The sequence below is a fragment of the Limanda limanda genome, chromosome 19 (assembly GCF_963576545.1).
Source record: "Limanda limanda chromosome 19, fLimLim1.1, whole genome shotgun sequence".
Lineage (NCBI taxonomy): Eukaryota > Metazoa > Chordata > Actinopteri > Pleuronectiformes > Pleuronectidae > Limanda > Limanda limanda.
Window position 1 is genome coordinate 8271601 of NC_083654.1, and position 21664 is coordinate 8293264.

At 42.3% G+C, this 21664-nt stretch overlaps 1 long non-coding RNA gene across 1 annotated transcript; it reads left to right on the forward strand.

The window, feature by feature from the left end:
* The first annotated feature begins 14856 nt into the window (after window positions 1-14856).
* On the forward strand, window positions 14857-15506 carry LOC133025819 (uncharacterized). The gene is made up of 3 exons (XR_009683164.1): window positions 14857-14954; window positions 15074-15167; window positions 15259-15506. It is a non-coding gene; the product is annotated as an uncharacterized LOC133025819 (long non-coding RNA).
* The last annotated feature ends 6158 nt before the right edge of the window (window positions 15507-21664 follow it).

The following is a 21664-nucleotide window of genomic DNA, read 5'->3' on the forward strand; positions in this document are numbered from 1 at the left end:
AGAGAGCGAGCGAGTGGCGTTCCTCTCCACACACTCATACACAGACACACACACGCACACACACACGCCTCCCCAGCACAGAACCACTGAACCACCCTTCCCTCTTTCACTTTCTTCCTCCTTCTTGCAGCCCTCCTGTTCTGTTTGCGGGGGGTTGGAGGAGGAAGCTTCAGAAATATACACGGCTCACCACAAGAGCAAAAAACTCAGAACTTTCTCTGACAACTTTCTGCTGTTCAAAAGCTTTTACCCGTATCGTTTAACAGTCTGGTAGATAAAGTGGAAAAAGCTGGTGAGGCAATCTGGAGTTTACATTTTTTACAGCTGATGGCACAAAAGTGTACTCATTATGTCGGAGCTAAAACACCTTGCAAATTTTAAACTGTTTGTCTTTTACACACACCTACATCTATCTGAAAGCAATTTTCGCTGCATGTAGAAAAGTGGCCGCTGATTTGCCTCATTGTGTTTTATTCCACTTGGACAAGCACTACTCAAGTTAAATATCATGACTTATTTTTAAAACCGCCATTTAGTTAAATTGATTTGAATTTCAGCTCAGCAAGTTCTGCACCGATCATCCGTCTCTCACATATCGTTAAATATCCAAGCCGCCATATTCAAACTTGTCCCACCACAGTTTCATGCGGAAATACGAAAAAAAATGTCACTTCTCATAGTAACACAAGACACCTATCGTCCATCAAGTTGTTACCATCCACGCAGACAGTCAGACTTCATATTTTCAGTGGCCCTTGCAGTTCAGTCCCCTCTCTCACATGAGTATTTGTAGATTGAATGAATTCTTTGGACTTCTCTGAAAAACACTGCTTTCCATTTCCTTCATCTTCAATATTTGTAGTCTGCTCATTTGTCCTTTTCTTCGATTCAGTCCAGTTGTTCTTGTACATTTGTTCTGACTTCTGCTGCTAGTACTGACCATGTTGCTCCCACCTGCTGCCTTTCTTCCATGCCTTTTTGTCCCCCATTCCTCCTTCACCTCCCCATACACCACTTCACCTCCACCTCCTCTGTGCATGAGCTTTCCAGTGCTCTCCTGTTAGCCTGGAGTGATGATCCTGATTATTTTTTGGATCTACCTCGTGCTTGTTTAAGATTTAGCCTCAGCACGACCTTTCGTGCTTTGTTTGCCTGCTGGAATTTTTCTATCTTTGTGTTTTCTTTGTTACGACCTAACTTTTATTTCTACCTCCTCAGTGGCAAGCTTGGCTCGCGCAGAATCCTGGAATAATTCATATTGCTGCTGATATTCAGACACAACATAGAGGCCCACCCAGCCTCGTGTCTTAATGTGAAATATCAGATTCAGGCCACACTTACACCACGGATCCTCCATGTAATCATCTTCTGAATAGATATCGTCTCCGCAGGGCAACACACACGCTTTCAGCACATCCTGCTTCTTTTCAATACTTTCCTGTCACACAGACTCAAACAAGTGAAATCACACTCTCCAAGGATAATAAGAGAGGAAGTCGTCCTGTCACACATCCAGCTTGAAGGCTGTTTGTTTGCTCCCTGGGATCAATACTCCCAAATAAGAAAAAACCCTATTATACTTTCAAATTTCAACATTTTCTTCCTTCCTCAGTTGTGCTTCATTAGAGGACGAGCGTTTAGTATGAAAGTCAGTTAAGCTTGCGTATGCTTTCCAATGCACTGTGGAGTCGTAACCCTTATCTCGCGAGCATTCCACACTGCCACTGTTGTGCGGACGCTTAATGACCCGTTATCTTTAAAACCCAGTGTGTGGCCCCATTGCTCAGCATACAGGCATCCATGCACTGTATGTACAGCACCCACCAGTCGTAGCACGATTTATTGACTTGATTGTCAATAGGAAATAAGCCTCAATGTAAAGATGATGGTTTCACAGGAATAACTGCCAGCTTCTTTGAAAGAAGAAAAACCAAAGTAAGTTTCACCTCATCCTCGAACTATAATGTGTTTTTTGTTTTAATTTGATTGTATTTTAATTCTATTTTGTTGATTTAGTTAATTGACTTGAAACTACTATGCACATGGGGAAGAGTTTCCTGCATCTATTCTTAATGGGTGATTAACAGATGTCACTTTGTGTTCAGTGATGTCCCAGAATTGCAAAAATCTGGAGAGTTGGGGGGAAAAAAAGTTTTCCCACAAACCCTAGTGTGCTGCTGACTTTATGTGAAAAAATGTATTAACAAATGAGATTTGTATGAGATGAAATGATTGATGGATATAGTGATTGAATTGGGAAACTGGACGAAAATGTAATGATTTTGTGCAAACTTACTGACAGCGTAATAACCCGAGGGAGACCGTCGTTCCTCTTGTGGCCTCTTTCTGCAGAATAGAAAGAGTACACTCACATTTTATTGCACTCCGTTTTTCATATGAAGACAGAATGAAGAGGACGATGGGATTAGATCTTTTTTGGCAGAGGACAGCATCGAGCAGACATAAACTGAGTGGCAGTCTCAGCGAGTCCAGTTGGAGGGCGATATATGGATTTGGTTATATATGGAGATGGCTTGTACAATCAAACCGCCTCCGGCCGGTTAAGTGTCCAAAAATAGACAGTGTATCATTGGACTGTTTCCAGTGTTCCGTCACAACATGAGGGTAAATATTAGCAAAATATTAAACAGAGTCTGCTTTCAGTTACACAACGGAATGGGAGTGAAAGTGAAAAGTGGTTGTGGCTGTGTGCAGAGAGGGGTTTGACTTTGGTCCAGTTTTTCTTTCATAAAACAAGTATCTCCTCATAAAACACAGCAACATTGCATTTCTAAAACGCTCTTTGCAGGACTAATAAAATATATCTAAACATGCAGGCAGGAGTTAAAGTGGGATTTGGCAGGTGGGTGAACCGCAAGATCAGGATGGATTATTTTCCCATTACTTGTAGGATGTGGTTTTGATAGTCTACTGAGCCCAGCACACTCTCATGTACACCTCAAATAACAGGGACAGCAACAGGGACACTAAAAACTTAAATACACCCTATCAGGCTTTGTCCCGGTTTGCCTGATGGCCGGCAAATTAACATGAAACCACCGATCATATTTATTTACTTTACTTATTAATTGAAGAAGTGGGAGTCCTGTGTTAGCTCAATCCAGGCCTCTTTAACCACTACTTTGCTGCAAACATTTAAAGGTAGGATTGGTAAGAGGTTTCTGAAACAATTTTATCTCATTCGTTGAAATCCTCTCTACATTCTGAAAGCCATCAATAAAAAACAAAAAGAAAAATAGCATATGTGGCCCTTGCATGACTGTAATAACACGACCAAGCATTTACTTTGGATCAATAACCAGATTCATCATAAACATACACCGCTAAAGCAAAGACAATAGCCAGAAGTAAGCGAGCGAGTCAGAGAGAGCTGGTAGTTGTCAGGCAGTGCACGTGCATATGTTTCCAGGTACTTTCTTTGATGAAAGGGCCGATGAGAGTGGGTTGGATGTATCGTTTGCATTCTATCGCTAGTTTTTCCAGGATAACCAACCCTGGCTTTAACAGGCTCTTCTCTTTATCATGTACTGAACACATAGAATATACAAGTTTTAGACTATGTTGTGAAAATCTGAAAAAACCTTAAAAATGGATGATGTAATAAAAAAAAATGAAACACTGTTACATCCTAACCAGAGGATCGTCATAAAGGTTGCTATGAGACATATGTAAATATTCCTCACATGATGAATTATGTCTCACAGTAAAAGCCTGTTGATATATTTTTACATCACTCATCTGCCCTGTTTTTGAATTTGTCCCAGCGATTCAAAGGAAACATTCAATACATAAGGTTAAGTGCTGTGTTTATTGAAATGTACATTTCAAACATAAACACATTTTCTGCCATGTAAAACAAAGTATGACGTTAAAAGAAATCGCCTCGGGGCCATAACTCATAGCGAGCTGCAGTTAAACACTCTCCCTGGGGAATGCTGGTTGTTTAGTTTAGTGTCTCCTGTCAGGCTAAGGTATTTCCCGCTGCTCCCCAAAGGCCCTGAATCAATCCGCCTGCTAGATTTGAAGGTGACATTCAGCCCCCCCCGCCTTCCTCCTGGTCTGGGTATAGCTTCTTCCTCATCGGCCCCACTCGTCACCCAACCCTGTCCCGCGAGGCAAACGCTACAAAAGCCACAACTGCACAAAGCGAATCAGCGAGCGATTGTTTTATGTTGAAGGAGATCAAGGGAGGATAACAATTACTTGAATCATTTTTTGTTTTATTTTTAGAAAAACCAAACTTGCTAAACTTTTCACAACGTGGAATCCATCCGGAGAGGTTTTGTTATTCGTTGTGGAGCGGTTGTGAGTATCCACCCTGCGCTGCAGCCTCTCGCAGTGGGACCCATCACTCCGCATAGCAAAACAAACCTTCCTCTCGGGCAGGGTGGAAAGAGCAGAGAGAGAGAGAGAGAGAGAGAGAGAGAGAGAGAGAGAGAGAGAGAGAGAGAGAGAGAGAGAGAGAGAGAGAGAGAGAGAGAGAGAGAGAGAGAGAGAGAGAGAGAGAGAGAGAGAGAGAGAGAGAGAGAGAGAGAGAGAGAGAGAGAGAGAGAGAGAGAGAGAGAGAGAGAGAGAGAGAGAGAGAGAGAGAGAGAGAGAGAGAGAGACCAGAACGGCCCCAGATACCCCTTAAAGGTTCCTCCTTTTAGAGCCGGTCTGAAACACTTAACACCCCCATCCACCTTAATCTACTCAGGCTGTCACTGCTGACCATCTGTTTAAGGTCTGTTTGCTCAGACTGGCAAAAGAGAGAAATGTGAGACGTGCCCAGGTCAGACCGGCCTGCGACAGTCTGCAGCGGGTTAATGACAATTATGATAACAATGATCATGTATCATTGTTATCATAGCATAGCTCTCCTACCTCCCCTCATGCATGTTTTTTGAGAGAACGAGGCATCCAGGCAACAGGGAGCCCGTGGGAGCTGTTCAGAGGAGAAAACAAAGTTTGGCCTCGCCAATTTGAACTGGAAGTGAGATGAACTCGAATGAACCACATCTGACGAACGAGAGAGCGAGACAGATCTGCTGTAGTCTGTGTTTATTAAAGGCTCGGCAGGGCAACTAAATCAAACTCCTGATGTGATCACTCTCACTTGTTGGTAAGATCACTTGGGCTGAAGGTGCTTGAAAATGACATAATCACTATCAGACATGTCCAGAACAAATAAAGCTCCACATCTTAGAGCTGGAGATTAAATTCAAATGCCATGGTCAGTGATTCATCCATGGAACCTTTTGATTGTGTACACAATGATATGCATTTATTTCCATGGAGATATACAGCAAATAGAGCGTGTGGTGTCCCTCTGCCCCCCCCCCCCCCCGACAGAGGAGAGTTTCCTCTCCTGACCCGCCATTCAAAGCAACCAAGCTATTTCAAACTGGAAATTCCTGCACTGGCAAGATAAAAACCATAAACCATGAAACTAAACCTAACTGCAAGTAAAAACCAAGAAATATACTTCTATGAATTTGACTGAGCTGATTCAGACGGAGAAAAAAAATTGCGTTGACAAACGAGCACTCTGGAAAAAAACGGTTTCTCAAATCCGATGCCAGCGTTTGTTGAATGCTGAAAGTAGACAGGTGAAGGGTTGTGAGAACGTGTTTCTCAGTGTGCGATCGGGCCTGCCAACCACTCTGCACAGACAGTTTAACAGCCCTCGTAAAAAAAAAAAAAAAAAGGAACATTAAGCAAAGCAAGTCCAGATCCACGTCTGCCTCTCATCGACCTTCCTCACTTCGCCGTTTGATCCACTTCTCATGAATGAAAAAACGTCCTGACTCACTCCTGGAGCTCGCCCTGTATAACTTTCAACATTTAAATTGCTATTCCTATATGTCTGTGACTCAAACAGTCTGCTATGTGAGAGCTGCCTGGCTATGCAGCCCAGATACCGTTATTCATAGCAAGCTGTCTCTTGTAAAACACCAAGAGAACCAGTTAGAAGCCCGGGCACTATTCATTAGAGAAATAGACAGATGAACACTGTAATGCGCTCTGTTTTTTACTACTGTTGCTTCCTGCCTAATGATGACTTGTGCAGAATTTTAATAGAACTGATTGTAATGCTGGGCAAGGGCGCGATAATGGCAACGAATAAGCTAATGCACATATATAATATGATCCTGTCACGACGGAGGCTTAACTGCAAGCAATCGGGGGGAAATCATCTGCTTCATGCAATCACGGCTCACGTCACCTTTGCTCCTTCAACATGTCTGTTTCCATTCTCTTCCCCCCCTCCGGTACAAAAAAAAGGAAAAGGTTTTCAGGGGCTCCACGACTATAAAGGCCTGTAATCTGCTTCATATGTGATTTCCAACTGCAGAGGGTGAGAGAGAATAAATGTGTGTGCATGATTAGGAGGCACCTCTCTTGTTTTGCAGAGTAATTCTAAGTATTTTATGGTTGAAACGCATATTGGAAGCAGCTGCTTTTTCCCCCAGCTGTTTTCACATTGCCTTTGTTGTGTGTTGAGTATCAGGAAGTCTGCACTTGCACCTTTAGTCAGAACGTTTTTACCTTCCGAGCTAATGAAAAATATGAACCTACAGGAATGCATGCTTGAATCTGCCAGCTGAGGGTTATTGTAAGTGAATTATTTTGTAAGTAAAGGAACAGCCAAACATGAGTCACTACTCACTCACTGCTACTGCAAAATGATAGGGCTGTCATTGTGTGTGTGTGTGTGTGTGTGTGTGTGTGTGTGTGTGTGTGCGTGTGATTTGTGTGTGTGTGTGTGTGTGTGCGTGTGTGTGTGTGTGTGAGTGTGAGTGTGAGTGTGAGTGTGAGTGTGAGTGTGAGTGTTAGTGTGTGTGTGTGTGTGTGTGTGTGTGTGTGTGTGTGTGTGTGTGTGTGTGTGTGTGTGTGTGTGTGTGTGTGTGTGTGTGTGTGTTAAAAGAGAAGCAGAGTAACGTTTCTACCGAGGCCTGCATATAGCTTTGCTGCACTTCACATCAAGTTTCACGTGGAACACATGCAAAATGACCTTTGACCCCTCACACACTCAGTTGTCACTTTCCTTTTCCTAACACCAGCACCTGGGTGCAGTTTTCCACTTTTTCACTCCAGGCGGTATCCTTTGTGTGTGTGTGTGTCTGTGTGTGTCTGTGTGTGTCTGTGGGTGTGTGTGTGTGTGTGTGTGTGTGTGTACACAGCACAGGCCCATGGCGTCTGGTTCTGAAAGTGGTAACATGGTCACTGATTGGACCTCATTAGTTTGTTCCCTTTCACAGGACATAGCTTCACTAATAGAGTTGTTTGTGTACGGCTGTGTGTGTGCAATTAATGTTTGCCTATGTGTGTCTGTTCTTGGAAGTTCTCCCATATACTGTTCTGTCCTCAAATTGCAAAGAGTAGTTAACAAAAGACATTTTTTAAATGGAAATATTTTTTTGACATGGCCCGCAAACTGTGTGAGAGATTAAAACAATATTTTATGCTTCATTTGATATTTTATCTTAAGTTTGTTTATGTCAAAAGTACAAATCTGTCTGCCATTAACACATATAACTTGTAGGCTTCTTGCAGTAGTTACCATCAATGTTACAGCAGCTGTGTCCCATTTCAGAGGCCACACGTTATACGAAGGTGTGGCCTCAGAGTGGGACTACGGAGGATTTCCTATTTGCATCACCATCGCATTATAAGCTTCTTTGAGCGCTGGAGGTGCTCATTGAATCCTAGGATAGGTTGACCCAAGAGAGATCGACCCGTTTGATCCGTAGCTGCTCAGGAATGGAATAACACGTTTGGAAGCTGCATTTGAAGGAACCCTCTAAACGGGACAGCCTAGACAAGCAGTCTTCAAATGCAGCCTCCAAAGGATGAATTGGTACACAGCTACTGTTAAGCTTAATATCTCTTGGCATGTGTAGTTAAGCTGTTTTGTCCCCATCAAGTTGATATGTGGAATGCCGAGCTGTAATACCAACGTGTTTGTGTATTAAAATTTGTATTTTTAGGTCTTGAAACTAAAATAATTACTGATTGGGCAAGGTAAGTTGTGTTGACTACTGGCTCACCGCTGGCACTCTAGCCTTAATTGAGACATACATGACATAAATGGCCTGTGAGACAGTTAGGGGGGAAAAAAACTATATATCAAACATTTAAGTAATTGCACATTAGAAGAAGAATTCCGTGTGCAGCGAAAATAGATAACACAAACAAACATGCAGGACCATCTTGAGTGGATCTCACTGAAATCCTCAGAACATTACGTCCGTGTGAGTTATGGTTTTAATGCTTTTTCCGTTCCCGTAAGGCTATCCATCACAGCAGGGCTCACTTAGTCATTGAACAGTCTCATCAAGGGGCAGGAGGGTGGGGGGGAGACGGGGAGAAATGCACATGAATTAATGGTAAGGGCAAACAGAGAGAGACTGAAGAATGGAGAGAAGGAACAGCGGAATGGTAAAGAAACTGCCCGGGGCTGGTTGTAAACAAAGGAATTACAGAGGGAGAAAGCCAGTGAGGGACGTGTTGATATGACCCGGAGGGAGATCAAACGTGTGGTGGAAATGGACGAGCACCATCAGCGGTGGAGAGGCCGGGCAGAGACAGAGTCATTTAGATAGATTGATGGTGATGAGGGAGGGCTTGAGATCCCTCCTACACTGATAACCGCTCACGACTGCTCTGATGGAGAAAACGACCCGTGTGTGCCTTGTTTTTCCCCTTTCACTCATTATTCCCTGTGGCTGCGATAGGAGGTCCGGTGACCTTAACGTCACGTGGGTTCCGTAGACTTGCATGAACGACAGCATTGTCTATAAAAGACGGAGAAAATGTTATATGAAAGCAAGTAATTAAACACTGAAACCCTTAATTATGCATGCATAAATGTGTGCTATAACGGAGGCTCATTATAATGACTTGTGCCCTGGCCCCTCTATAAAACAGGAAATTAAGCCTCTTGTAGCTTTATCAGCACTGATTGACTCTCTATTTGCTTCAGAGTTTAGAACTAAATATCCTCCTAAATATCCTCCTTCATATGAAATTGTTTTGATATCATGAACAATTTCCCTTCAGGGACAAATTAAATGCTACGGATTTTACCTAGAAGCCTTGAGAGAAGACCTCATAATTGTTTTCAAACCAAAGTTCATCTTAAACTTTTGTGTTCATTTGCCCAGAAAGTTCACAAGAAAATCATATTTGATATCAGCTCTTTATATTTATACAACCTTTAATGGATTTTATATCACCTATGAAACACAGGAAATCAACAATGTGGCAGGAACATGTTGTAAACCACAGTTTAGTCACCTAAGAGGAGTCACTGCTTCCCCCAGTTTTTTATATGAAGAAAGAACAACTTCAGATATACGTATCAAAGTAAAATGCTGCTAGCGATATGGATCACTGGTCACAGAGGGTTTTAATCAACCATGGCAACTCAGCATGTCCAAAATGTCAGTGACAAATGCACGGTGCGGGAGCTCTGAAGGTTGAATGTTATTGGGAGAAGAGGGAGGAATGACACGGAATGAGAGAGTGGAAGATAAAGAGATGGATGAAGTGGGACAGGAGGCAGAAAATGGGGATGGTCTGCGATAACGCAAATGAAGACAAGTAGCGATGCAGAGCTGAAGAGTTCACTGGGTTGGGAACAAGTTGGCTGCATGGGGTAAAAGAGGACAAGAGATCTACAGGTTAAAGCTTGAAATTGAAGAGTCTTATCATACAAGATCTGCCTGAGGGATGTGAGAATCCTTCACCGTGGATTCAGGAGGAGGAGGAGGAGGAGGAGGAGGAGGAGGAGGAGGAGGAGGAGGAGGAGGAGGAGGAGGAGATGATGATGGGAAAGATACAGCTGGTCTGTTTCGTAGAAACCTGCGAGGAGAAAGATGGGAAACAGAGAAAACGCAGCAAACCATATGTTCATCCTGAGTCTCTAATGCTCCTCCAGGAGCTCCCACAGACAAACACTGCTCCCAGAGTTATACACCAATTCTTGTTGTGTTTAAATGTCCTTTAAATTGCGTGGAAGTGGAGCAAAGTGTAAGAAAAATGTTGTCTTGCTTCAACCAACCCAATGATCCACTTGTGAAGAGCATTTTGCAGCTTTCACTATAGTCAATTTCAAAAGCTAAATGCGGCTGGATATTAAACCAGCCATGTGGTGTCTGGTGTTACTCAACAGCCTGTGAGTGTGTGTGAGTATGTGTGTGTGTGTTTGTGCTCGGGGAAATGTTGGTTTTTAGCCAGTTTAAATGCTTCTACTTTGAAATGAAGTGTCAGGCGGTGTCAGAATGGAATTAAGGGCAACTTATTAAAATAATCTGAATTTATGTTTGTTTAACCAGGTGCGCCGTGTGTCTCTTAGTGTGTACGGATAAGTGCTTCTAGGTTTATTAAAAGATATTTTATATTTGAGCCTGGAAGTCTCCAACTGCGCTCTATTTGTCAGTGGTGCTCTCGATCATACGATGCAGAGCAATCATTTCTAATTTATAAGTTGGAACAAAAACACGGGAGTATCTGTAGCCGGCCCAGATGACTAAAACAGAACCTGCTGTCCTCATTCCGGCCTCATGGAGAGTAGGGCTGTTGGCAGACTTCACGTGCATGTATACGGTATTGTAGGCAGGATCTAATTAGATTTGATCTTTTCCTACTGTATTCAGACTAATAACTAAAGCAGATACAGCACAAAAGGAAAATAAATCATCGGAGCCAGATGTGGCCAACACAAAAGAACAGAAAGGGACAAATAGGATGTCATGTTTTAATCAGCTTTGTGTTCGGTGTGTTTCGGGAGTCATGTGGATTATCTTACATCCATGATAGTTAGGCTCCAATCTAACTTTTACCATTATCTTAAACCTGTCAGAATTATCTTTACAACCACTTTGGGTCGTACAAAAAGCTGTGAACACATCGGTGACCTTGCAGTAGGAAACTTTGGCAACGATTAGCAAGCAACAGCATATTTCCACTTCCTACGAACATGATGCATTCATTTGTAGAAATAAAATGTGTCCCTTTAGCAGTGAAATATTTCACAATGTTCACCAGATAGTTGTGACCTTTGTCTGTTGGCATTTTGGTGCCGTATAAGAAAAGAAGGGTAGCTTCATCATGCTGTTCTTGCGGAACCGGCTTTGGCTGAAAGGAGGTTAGTGAGAACAGTTTGACGTAATCAAAACCATAGACTGGACGACAGGACAGCTCCCCAAATGTGTAGCCAAATCATGTGGCTTGCCCCCTGCTGGCTGGGTGCAGTATAGGACATAAACCTTGCCTCCTCAATGTTAGTGGATGGGACATGGACCAAACTGACAAGTCAAAGTACACTTCAAACAAGGTTTCTGTCATTTTCCGTAATTTTTACAACACTATTTGTTCAAGTGTTTATTTTACCAGTCAGTTTGGTTTTAATTGATTATTTGGTGAAGTCAAAATAGGTTGAAATGCAATGATTGACACCTGAGAACGACTCGCTATTGGTCAGGAACATTTATCAGCTGGACCTGGATATCGTTGCACCACACCATGATCACTAGTGCAAAGACTTTGGCTCCAAATGCAATACAGCGCAAACCATATCCAAGATATTGAATCCTTACTTTTTAGCAATAGCAGGAGCTGGAGACGTAGAGCTCAAGAAAGCTGTGTTCGGTTGATGATTCTCTGAAGGTTCTTCAGTAGCAGTGACCCCTTTTATGTAAGATATACTTAATTTATTTAATTTTGCTATAACACCATGATTGGTGCAGCTTTAAAGTTTTTTTTTTAAATGTGGTTGAGTAAGTGAGCATGTTTGGATTTGGTGTGTATGCTTGCCAGAGGTGCTGGTGGGGGGGCCCGAATGGCTGAGGAAGCTCAAAAGCACACGCCAGGGATTCTAAATCTGTATTTCCGGCTTAGTTCTGAAGTGTTGATGTGTATTTTTCGGCCGCTCTTCGGTGTCAGCTAATTTACCTCGTGATATGTTGGCTTTTATCTCTCACTGCAGGCTCAGGCAGCCAGTTGGATGCGTGTCCGCTGCGTGAGACTGTTCACTGGAACCACTGAGCTATTACCTGAGCCATCCTGGACTAATTTGTTCTTAGGTAGGTGCATGAAAAAGAGAGGATCAGTGTTAGAATGTGGATAAGAGCTTGTGCCGACTGCTCGACAAATGAATCAGCTTTATTCTTTGCCTAATCCAAAACAGAGCTGATGTTAGAATATCACAGCAGGCGTGATATGGCACTTCTCCAAAACAGTTTAAATGTGGTATTGTTAACCATCCACTGATCCAGATGTAGCACTGTAATAAGGATTTGTCTTTGTCGTTTAATAACTTTTATTTTGTTTCAGTAGAAATTGATTCGTCAGTTTTTTATCTAAATTCAATAAGACTTATTAAACATGGATGAAAATAGAGAGACTTTCCTTCTTAAATCTGTTTTATTTTCTGTGTGTGTCCCTTGTGGACAGGAAACCTGTTTAAATCTTTCTCTGAGATGGTTTGTTTTCCTTCTCTGTTTGTTTCTCTTTCTCTGACATAATATATACAAATGTGTGTTTCTTAGCTCATTATCTCTAAGGTTGGGAATGAATCTCTGTCCACATATCCAGTCCTCTTTGGATATACTCTCAGCAGTTTTATTTTTAGTCTTATATCCAGAGCTGATTGTGGAGCTGCTTCAGCCCTCGTGACATATGGAATACTAACAGAAGGTAAAAACTAAACTCTGCGACCAATGACAAGGGTATTAGTAATAGTTGATATTCTAATAACATATCATATTTGTCAAACACGTTTCCAATGCTGCACTTTTTCCTTTTTTCTTTGACCACTAATAAGTTGCCTAGTAACATATCCAGCAGATGCTAAGCAACAATAGTGTTTATTCAGAGTTGTGAAAGTCCAATATCTCTTGTCTTTTAGCTCCACTTAGCTGAACAACTCATGAAAGATAAATCAGAGCTTCCCTCTGTTCCCCTGTTACAAATTTGTATCTATCTGCTCTTTGGCCGGGTTTATCAGAACTAGAACAGGTGGACATGATGTAGATGAGATGGTAAGACTGAACCAATACAAAACACATGAACTAAAAGATGCTAAAACGCTCATTAGACCTGATGGGGAACTGTAGAGTCAATTGAAGATTGTTAAAAGAGGAGCAGCTTTTTTTAAATGCATCTTTTCATCTGCATCATTGTTTATTCAAAATATTGATCAGTGCAAATTTTTTAACTCATGGAGGTAATGTGTATTTCCTTCACACTGCATGAAAAGAAGCGTTTGTGTCAATCTGTGTCGCAGAGAAGTGTTGGCACATCCTTCGGTTAACGACTTTCACACGTATCTGCAGGCAGCAAAGGAAACGCTCAGGGTTCCTGCAGTTGTCAAGCCTGTGAGCTGTTGAGATTTGACCCCCCCTGCTCCAACTCCTAGAGGACGCTTTCACATGCAAATGACAATGCTCTGAGCTTCATAAATGCAAATCAGTTTCCCTGAGAGCAGATAACACCAATGTGTAAGAGGCACCAACAAACTATCTGGCTGAGTAAACCAGGCTTAAAATAAATATTAAACCTGAAATTTTAAATTGTTCTTAAGTAAGTAAGTGTGCTATAATGAATTGTATTGTATACCACGAACAAAGGTCAATGCAGTCAAAAGAAATGAAACAATGCACTTTATTTCAAATTTTTATTGTCATCCAATCCTAAATCTCAACAACTGTACAGAGTGGCATGATTACAGTCACTTTTTCAATTGTGCTGGTTAAATGCACAGAGGAAGTGTAAACCACACCTCTACCAGCAAATAAATGATGCTGGGTATGATCATCTGTGTCCTGTAAGCTCCAAACTTCTACTGGCTTTCCATAAAAATATCTGTCCTCCCAAAATACTGGCATCAAATTCACATGTCAATGGCAAACTAAGCTGTTCCATGAATTATAAATGGTACCTTTTCACCACTACTTTCAAAATTGCTATGAAACATTCATTGATTTAATGATTTATTTTTTCAGTGTAATATTTAATCCCCCATGGACTGCACAGTGACAAAACACAGCAGCCGGCTGTTTGGATACAACATACATCTCCACTCAGTTTGATTATTATTTTAAATATAAAGGAGACACAATATAGAGCTTAAATTCCTTCATAATTTGAACTTCAATTGTCTAATTGTTGTTATTAAACTTTCTCAGTATTCCATTAAAACAGTCAACACTTTTATCCAAAGCGACTTACGATAAGTGCATTCAGCTATAAGGTTACGAACACAGAACAGCGTGAATCATGTGTGTAAATGTACTAAACACCACAAAAAATAAACCTGGCCTCAGTCAAATACTTATCCCATATGAAGTAACCGCTGCTCACGTCACCCGCTCGCGTCATCAGCTGATGGACTCGTCCAATCAGAGCCTCGTAAACGCCGTGCAGCAGCGTCGAGTGTCCCGCAGACAGGAAGCGGGTCGTGTTTAGCTTGTCCCGTACGAGTGACTCTGTCTTCGGGGTAAATAACTTGCTGAAGTCGACACGACGCTGTTCCCTGGAGGAGAAGATGAGTGCGTGGGAAGCAGAGCCGCGGGCCCGGTGTGGACGAGTCGAGGCGGAGAAGACGGGCGCACAGTCCCTGAGTTACGGTGAGCTAGAGACGCCATGCTAACCACTAAGCTAACCCTACATCTGAAAGCATGTCCGCCACTCTTTGGGATAGCGAGAAAGTTGCTAAAATACGAATACAGCATCAAGTGCTGGAGCAGATCTTGTGCATGTGTAAATATGTATGAATTACTTAGATGTAACAGTTTGTTCTCGTTAAGTTTTTTCATCAACGTGACTTTTTTCTGTATGTTTTCACAGCCTCAGCCCCCCCCCCCCACACACACACACACAAACAAAGAGGCGTTAGGCTGAGTCGCTGAAAGTCCGGATTTAAAGTGCAGAAAATTAAGCCATTGAATGTAAGTAACTGTTTATGAATTGTTTTGGTGTTTTTTTGCTGTGGATCTTCCAACAGTGATGCAGCGCGGCTATTTCCGTTTATTAATAATAAAGTCATGTTACATGTGTTGTTTTCCAGCTGCCTGTCCATGACGTACAAAGACACACTATGAGCCAGTATGATCCGACCAGACCTTACATCAGCATTGAGGAGTTGTCGGAGAAGAAAGAGGGTAAGGTTATATTCATTAAATTATTTTCCAGTTACATGTAAAGGTGTATGTTGTAATTGAACTGTGCTAATTTTACTGAATGTGTTTACAGCTGATTGAAGCGGGACAGATGACATGGATCCATCCTTCCACAGCCAGGAGTGCACCGACCTGTGTCCCACACTTCATATAAGACTGGAAGCTACACTGATCTCACAGCTACACACCACAGACGTCTACACACTGGAGAAGAGTCCCACAAAGAAGTCATGACCCAGAGGCTGCAGAGAAACATTTCAAGCCTCATCTGAGTTTTTGTACAATATTTTTGCTGTATGTAAATAAAGCTTTCACTCCACATATACCTTGTTCACATTTGTTCCCTGTACAATATGTTCACCTATAACATCAAGCATCACATGAATGTTTAGTTTTAATTAACTGCAGTGCTTTTGGTAAAGGCTTACTTATAAATAATAATAAATATTAATATATACATTTTTATTATAAATATTGTGTGGGAGGGGCTTACCCCACGTGCGGAATGCTGTGACCCCACGTGTGCACTGCAATGACCCATAAGGTGACCAATAGCAACACTTCTACCAACCAATCACGAGTGACATTAGTTTCAAGGGTCTGTGGTTTCCTCCAATGGTGAGTAGAGAGAGGTTCTAGCCAGCGGCTGGACTCCGATTCATATGCTAATTAGATCACACGTCGCGATCGGTCCGCGAGGCTCAGCGAGCCCCCCCGCGGCTCTCTCCTTTGTTCTCCAAATCCCCCTTAAGGTCCGCAAACGCCGATAGACCCACCTTGTCTTCACTGGCGAACGCCAAGGTAACATCATGGAAACAGTTGGTTACAGCAGGGGATTAGGCCTGTCCGTAGAGGTTCACTGTGACAATAATACTGCTTTTCGTCTAGTACTTCCCTTTTTCTCTAATCTATGTTGTTCTGTTTTCTTTTGAGGTTATTTTAACGCGTGAAAGTAACATTTGCATTTATTGCATCTCTGATGTGTGTATCTGTTTTATGGGCTGTACGTGATTTTTTTCGCCAGAGAGAGAGAGAGACAGAGAGAGAGGAATAGAGGGACAAGTTCTATACGCTTTTGAAAGTATTTTACAGTCTAAATGCAGAAAATGTTATTGATTTGAGTCTAAATGAAATGATCCTGTCTTTCACTCCACATATGCTTTGACATCACAAATACAGTAATTAACTAATTACATAATTTGCCGCCACCACTTTTAGATTTATTTACATTTATTTTGCAACTCATCAATGAAGTGACCGATTCCTAGCTGCACGGTTGTCGGCCTATCACACTTTCCCCAAGAGGAAGGTGCAGTATGTCCAACTCCCCCCCCCAGCCTGTAACCTGGACTTGTTCTTGGCTGACCTGGAGGAAATGGTGCAGACGGCAAACAGTGGGGTGTTCTGTCAGTGCTCTGTTACACTGGAGACAGCGCGGAGGGGAGGTAAGGTTAGCCTGCTTCTCCGCGAGAACGAAATGTGCATTTTGTAAGCCACAGGAAATGTCTGATACTTTATTTCATATTTGAAATTACCTTCTAGATCTGGCACCGTTTAAGACCCTTTTAGTGACATCTTTTTCACAGAAAAACGACTAAAGTGACGATTAAATATTGATCTCTATTGTTTGTGAGGAAAAATACCCCCCCCCCCTCTTCTTGAGAATTACAGTTTTAACTATGTGATATGTCTAGACTGAGCTCAACCAAGTGTTTGGAACGTCTCTATTAATGTTCCATTTAACAGCCCATATGAAAAGCTTTTTCATTTTGGAAGAAGATTTGATGAAGAAATCCATTGATGTGTTGACAGCTTGAAAATAATCCTTGCGAAATTAGAAATCTAATTTGAACTGTTCTTTTTGGTATTGGCTAGCCATTATATGTAAATAGGGTACCTCACATTATCTTTCAACATCTGCTTGTAGATCAGGCTTTAGCTTCTTGCTATAAACTGTTTTCAAATGTAGTTTTGAAACTGACTTCGGCAACTTTTTCCGTTTTATGGGTTCAAAAACTCTACCGTAGTGTGTCTGTGTGGCTCCTGTAGTATTTGCTGCTAACTAGCAAGAGGGACCTGTGTTAAAATGTATTAGTGCGAATGCAGCTTTTCACGTGTTGGTAGATGGAATTTGTTTCCTTTGGGCTGCACCAGTCAAGCTCCTTCCCTCAAGGCTTTAAACCAATCGAATCATTTGCTGGCTCTCGCTGCATTTCTAGCCCACGGACATTACACCAGCATTCTTCATATGTAATTCTTGGCAATAAAGCAAAAATAATCATATTTCTCAAAATGTCAAATATACCTTTCAGACCATGTTAAAGCGTATCAGCCCCAAAATCTGTAACATATGTGTCAGCATAATCTCTAAAAAGCCTAAAGACATTACTCCAACTCCTTCTATCTGTTTCAAGTTTACATCTGATACACATCTTGCGTGATAACTCTGTTACTTTGTTATTTATGATGTTTGAAGTTCTCACACCCAGAGCTCCAAATGGATTTACAGACCACATGGCTTGATTCCAGACCACCTCCACAGGCCCAACATATGTGTGATGTATTTGATGGCCTCCATCCCGTGTCTGTGGCGATGGTGGCGAAGCGGTTCCGTGTGTGTGTGTGTGCCACGCTTTGTTGCTTAGAAACCCCTCATCCAGCTCAGTCCGGGGTCAGCGGCGCGCTAAACGGCATTTTATTTTCTTCGCAGCAGTCATCGCTTTGTCAGCATGTGACACTGGGCCAGTTCTCACCGCGCGGCTAGTTCTCGCCGCCACATCGGGTTCAATGCTGAGAGCGTGTAACCCCCCCACCTCCCCATGCACATGAAGGTCGGTTCTGTGAAAGAGGGTTTTACAGCGGCAGACACCCTAATGGAAGATTTTTCACTCGAGGCTCCGTGTCACAAAAGAAAGAAGAATGAAACTGTGAAGCATGTGAACATTTATATCTCTCTATCGCACACACACACACACAAACGCTCTGCTCCCGTTAGCTCGGTGATCGACAACCCGACGAATGCCCCTCATCAGTTTACACCTGGAAGTTTGAACCTGCAGCGGACTGGAGTGATTTTCACACCGAGAGGGGAACCACAAAGCACCCAAATGAATATGTTTCACACCAGACAGCCTCCTATCCTCTGCCTGTATATCATCAGGCTGTCAGTGCGTACCTCTCCTCCCTCCGCTCTCACTCTAAACTCTGCCTTCTTCAGCGGAGGGCCTGACACACACTGAGGGGCTTCAGGGGTCGGCCTCCAAACCCTGCTGGGTTGTTAATGACCTCCCCTGTTATCACTTCACCGCTACTCCTCACACCTGCACTCAAGAATAATATTTACCCTGTCTGTCATCATCGTATGGTGTGTGAGTGCGTGCGTGCGTGTGCGCGTGTGTTTGTGTGTGTGTGTGTGTGTGTGTGTGTGTGTGTGTGTGTGTGTGTGTGTGTTTCCTGTCTTCGAGTCTGATGATGACTTCCAAGGAACGGACACGGCCTGTCTGTATGTGAAACTGAGTTTTCTCAGGGAAAGTGGAGCTGAATACCAGTGCATGTCCAAAGCCTCCCTCGTCACTCATAATGTTTCAATGAGGCGTTACTTATATGCATGAGTGTTCATATGTGTGTGTGTGTGTGTGTGTTCGCTCTGTTTTGTACATTGTTGCAGAGGTGGGGAAGTGGCATGTTCACTTCTTGGTTGGGTTGTGGGTGGCGTGCCTCTCTCGGTGCGATAAACACGCCACGCATCCGTGAAACAAGACGCGTTTGCCTGCGTTCGAAGCAGTCAAGTCATTTTCCTTCGAGATTTTAAACATGAGCAGGGAGGGAGCCAGATTCAGCCGGTTGGGGGGGACTGAGAGAAGGGAGAGAGGCCAATGTTTTCCTTGTCTGTTTTTCGAAGTTTGAGGAGACTGGGGAATCGTTTGTAATGAGAAAGACAACAACCCAAGGATGATTGTTTTCAGTTTTTCACCCGTGAGAAGATCAGCAGAGCAGGTTTTTTGGATGTAGATGAATTTCCCTCGTTTTTTTTTTTTTTTTTTTCTGAAACTCATTGTTCTCGTCCTCTCACTGTGTTTTAAAGTTTTGTGTTTTGGGATTTTGAAGGGAAAATGCAAAAATCAAAGAAGGTTGAATTGACATACTGGTAGATTTACAGATAACAACAGCAGAGCAGTGTAAAGACAAGCACAGTAGATAGGAATCAGAAGGTTGGTTGTGTGAACTGAATTGTTTAAAGGCATAGTTCTGGAAATGTGATCACTTGTTTCCTTTCCGAGAGTTACATCCCAAGATCAACCATGCTCCTATCTGTCTGTTTAATATGGAGCTAGATCCTGGCAGCAGCCAATTAGCCTAGCTTAGCATAAAGACTGTAGACACATGGGAGAACTAGAATGTGACAAGAGACGAGAATTATTCTCTAAAAAATGCACAAAAATATTGAAAGACACTCTAGCTCGCAATGTTAAAGAAAGTGAACAAAAACATTCTTGGATCCAGCCGGTCATCCAGATATGCACCAAAATTTATACCACATTTTTTTCACCAGATTTCGTGAAAATCCATTCAGCAGTTTTGGCATAATCCTGCTAATTAACAGACAAACTGACAAACAATTGCATGCAAAAACACAGTGCCCTTGGTAAAAAGCTAAAAAACACATTATATCTCTTCAGACAGAGCAAGGCTACCTGTGTCCTCCTGTTTCCAGTCTCTATGCTGAGCTAAACTAATTATCATGTTAACCAAAGTGTCAAACTGTTCCAGTACAAAAAGTAATTGGAAATAAAGAGTTCCACAGAGTTCCACAGATCACTTTCCTCTGTTTTCTAGATATTTTATTTCTAACTCTCATCGTTATGCAGCACATCGACAACGGTGACAGCTTTTATCACGAAAAGCTCTCGAATCTCATCTTTTCAAACTGACTTCTTCGTCAACCCGGAGATATTTGAATTCTTTATAGTTCTTTGCTTGTTAGAAACATCATCGACACTCACATTTACATACATTTCACTGGGGGGTGGGGGCACTTGAAAGGAAGTGACTCTCGAGGGTTACGAGAAAAGTACAATTTGGCTATTGCGGAACTTTGCTGACATTGTCACCTTTGAATTGTCACACTTGTTGGAGAGGGGGGGGGGGGGCTATCAGGAGGAGTTTGTTACGTTCCGCACCAAAGGGTTAAAATGATCTGAGCTCCCTCCTTCATGTTGCAATTTCCGAGCACTTAAAAGGAAGTGACTCTCGAGGATTACGAGAAAGTACTATTTGGCTATTGCGGAAGTTTGCTGACATTGTCACTTTTGAAACATTCGTTGGCGAGGTGGCGTCGAGGCGAACACTTCACGGCTCACTGGAGCATAATGAATAAGAAGAGCGTTGACAATGCCAGTTCGTGGTTCTTTATGAAATGCAGATTTGGTGCTCTGCGTTTGGAAACTCGAGGAAATTACAGAAACAACTCGTACAGTATTGTAATCCAGATCTTTTTAGACTATTGCCACAGAAAAATAAGTGTTCCCCAGTATATATACATAATAGTTAATATTTTATCCGCTTTTGGTAAAAGGCTGTAACTTTTGGGTTAGAGTGTGATAAATGCTGTGTGTGAAACTGGGCACAGCAAACGCAGAGCAGGAGCCAACTCTGAGCCGCTCTCCTAATTTGTTGTTTATAAGGGTCTGTGGTTCCCTGCTGTGTACAATAAATCTCAATTTACTAATAAATGCATCTCCTCTCAGCGTCCCCAGCACCATCTTCATCCTCCCCGAGGAGAGCCACTGTGCAGCTTGGGGGCCTCCATGGCAACCGACTCGCTCCGCAGATTCAGCAGCTGATAATGTGCATCTGCTGCCATCTAGTGGATAGAGGCCATAGCTTGATTTGGTGCAATGAGTGGTTTGTACAATAGGGGGCACTGTAAGGTCATTTTTCACATTTCCACAAGTTTTGTTTATTCAGCCTCAGCGGTGCCCTTTTCTTTTTTTTATTAGTGTGGGAATCTAGCTTCTGTGTGTAAAATGGCCAGTAGATGTCAGTACATGTCTCTGTGTGTAAAGTGGGCCTTTAAAGCATGATGATCAGGTACATTCAAATGAATTATAATAATAATACATGTGATTTACATTTTACCTTAAAGACACAGTTACAAGGTGCTTTGCAAGTTAAAAAAAAAGGAGTAGTTGGAAAAAGTTATTTTTAAAAAACAAACAATAAGAGACAAAAGCAATTTGAAGGTCACACAGCAATAGAGCAGAGATAGAGAAATAAAATATGTGACAGACAATAGTTGAAAAGATTACATAAAACATTTGAAAATGGTTAAAATAGTTGTTCAGAATAAGGAACCAGGAGTTTGACAGGTGGATCTCTTCAGGGAGATTTTTCCAAAGAGTGGGAGCCCTGACAGAAAAGGCCCGGTCACCTCTGGTCCTCAGTTGGGACTGTGGAATGGCCAGTAGGGTTTACTCTAT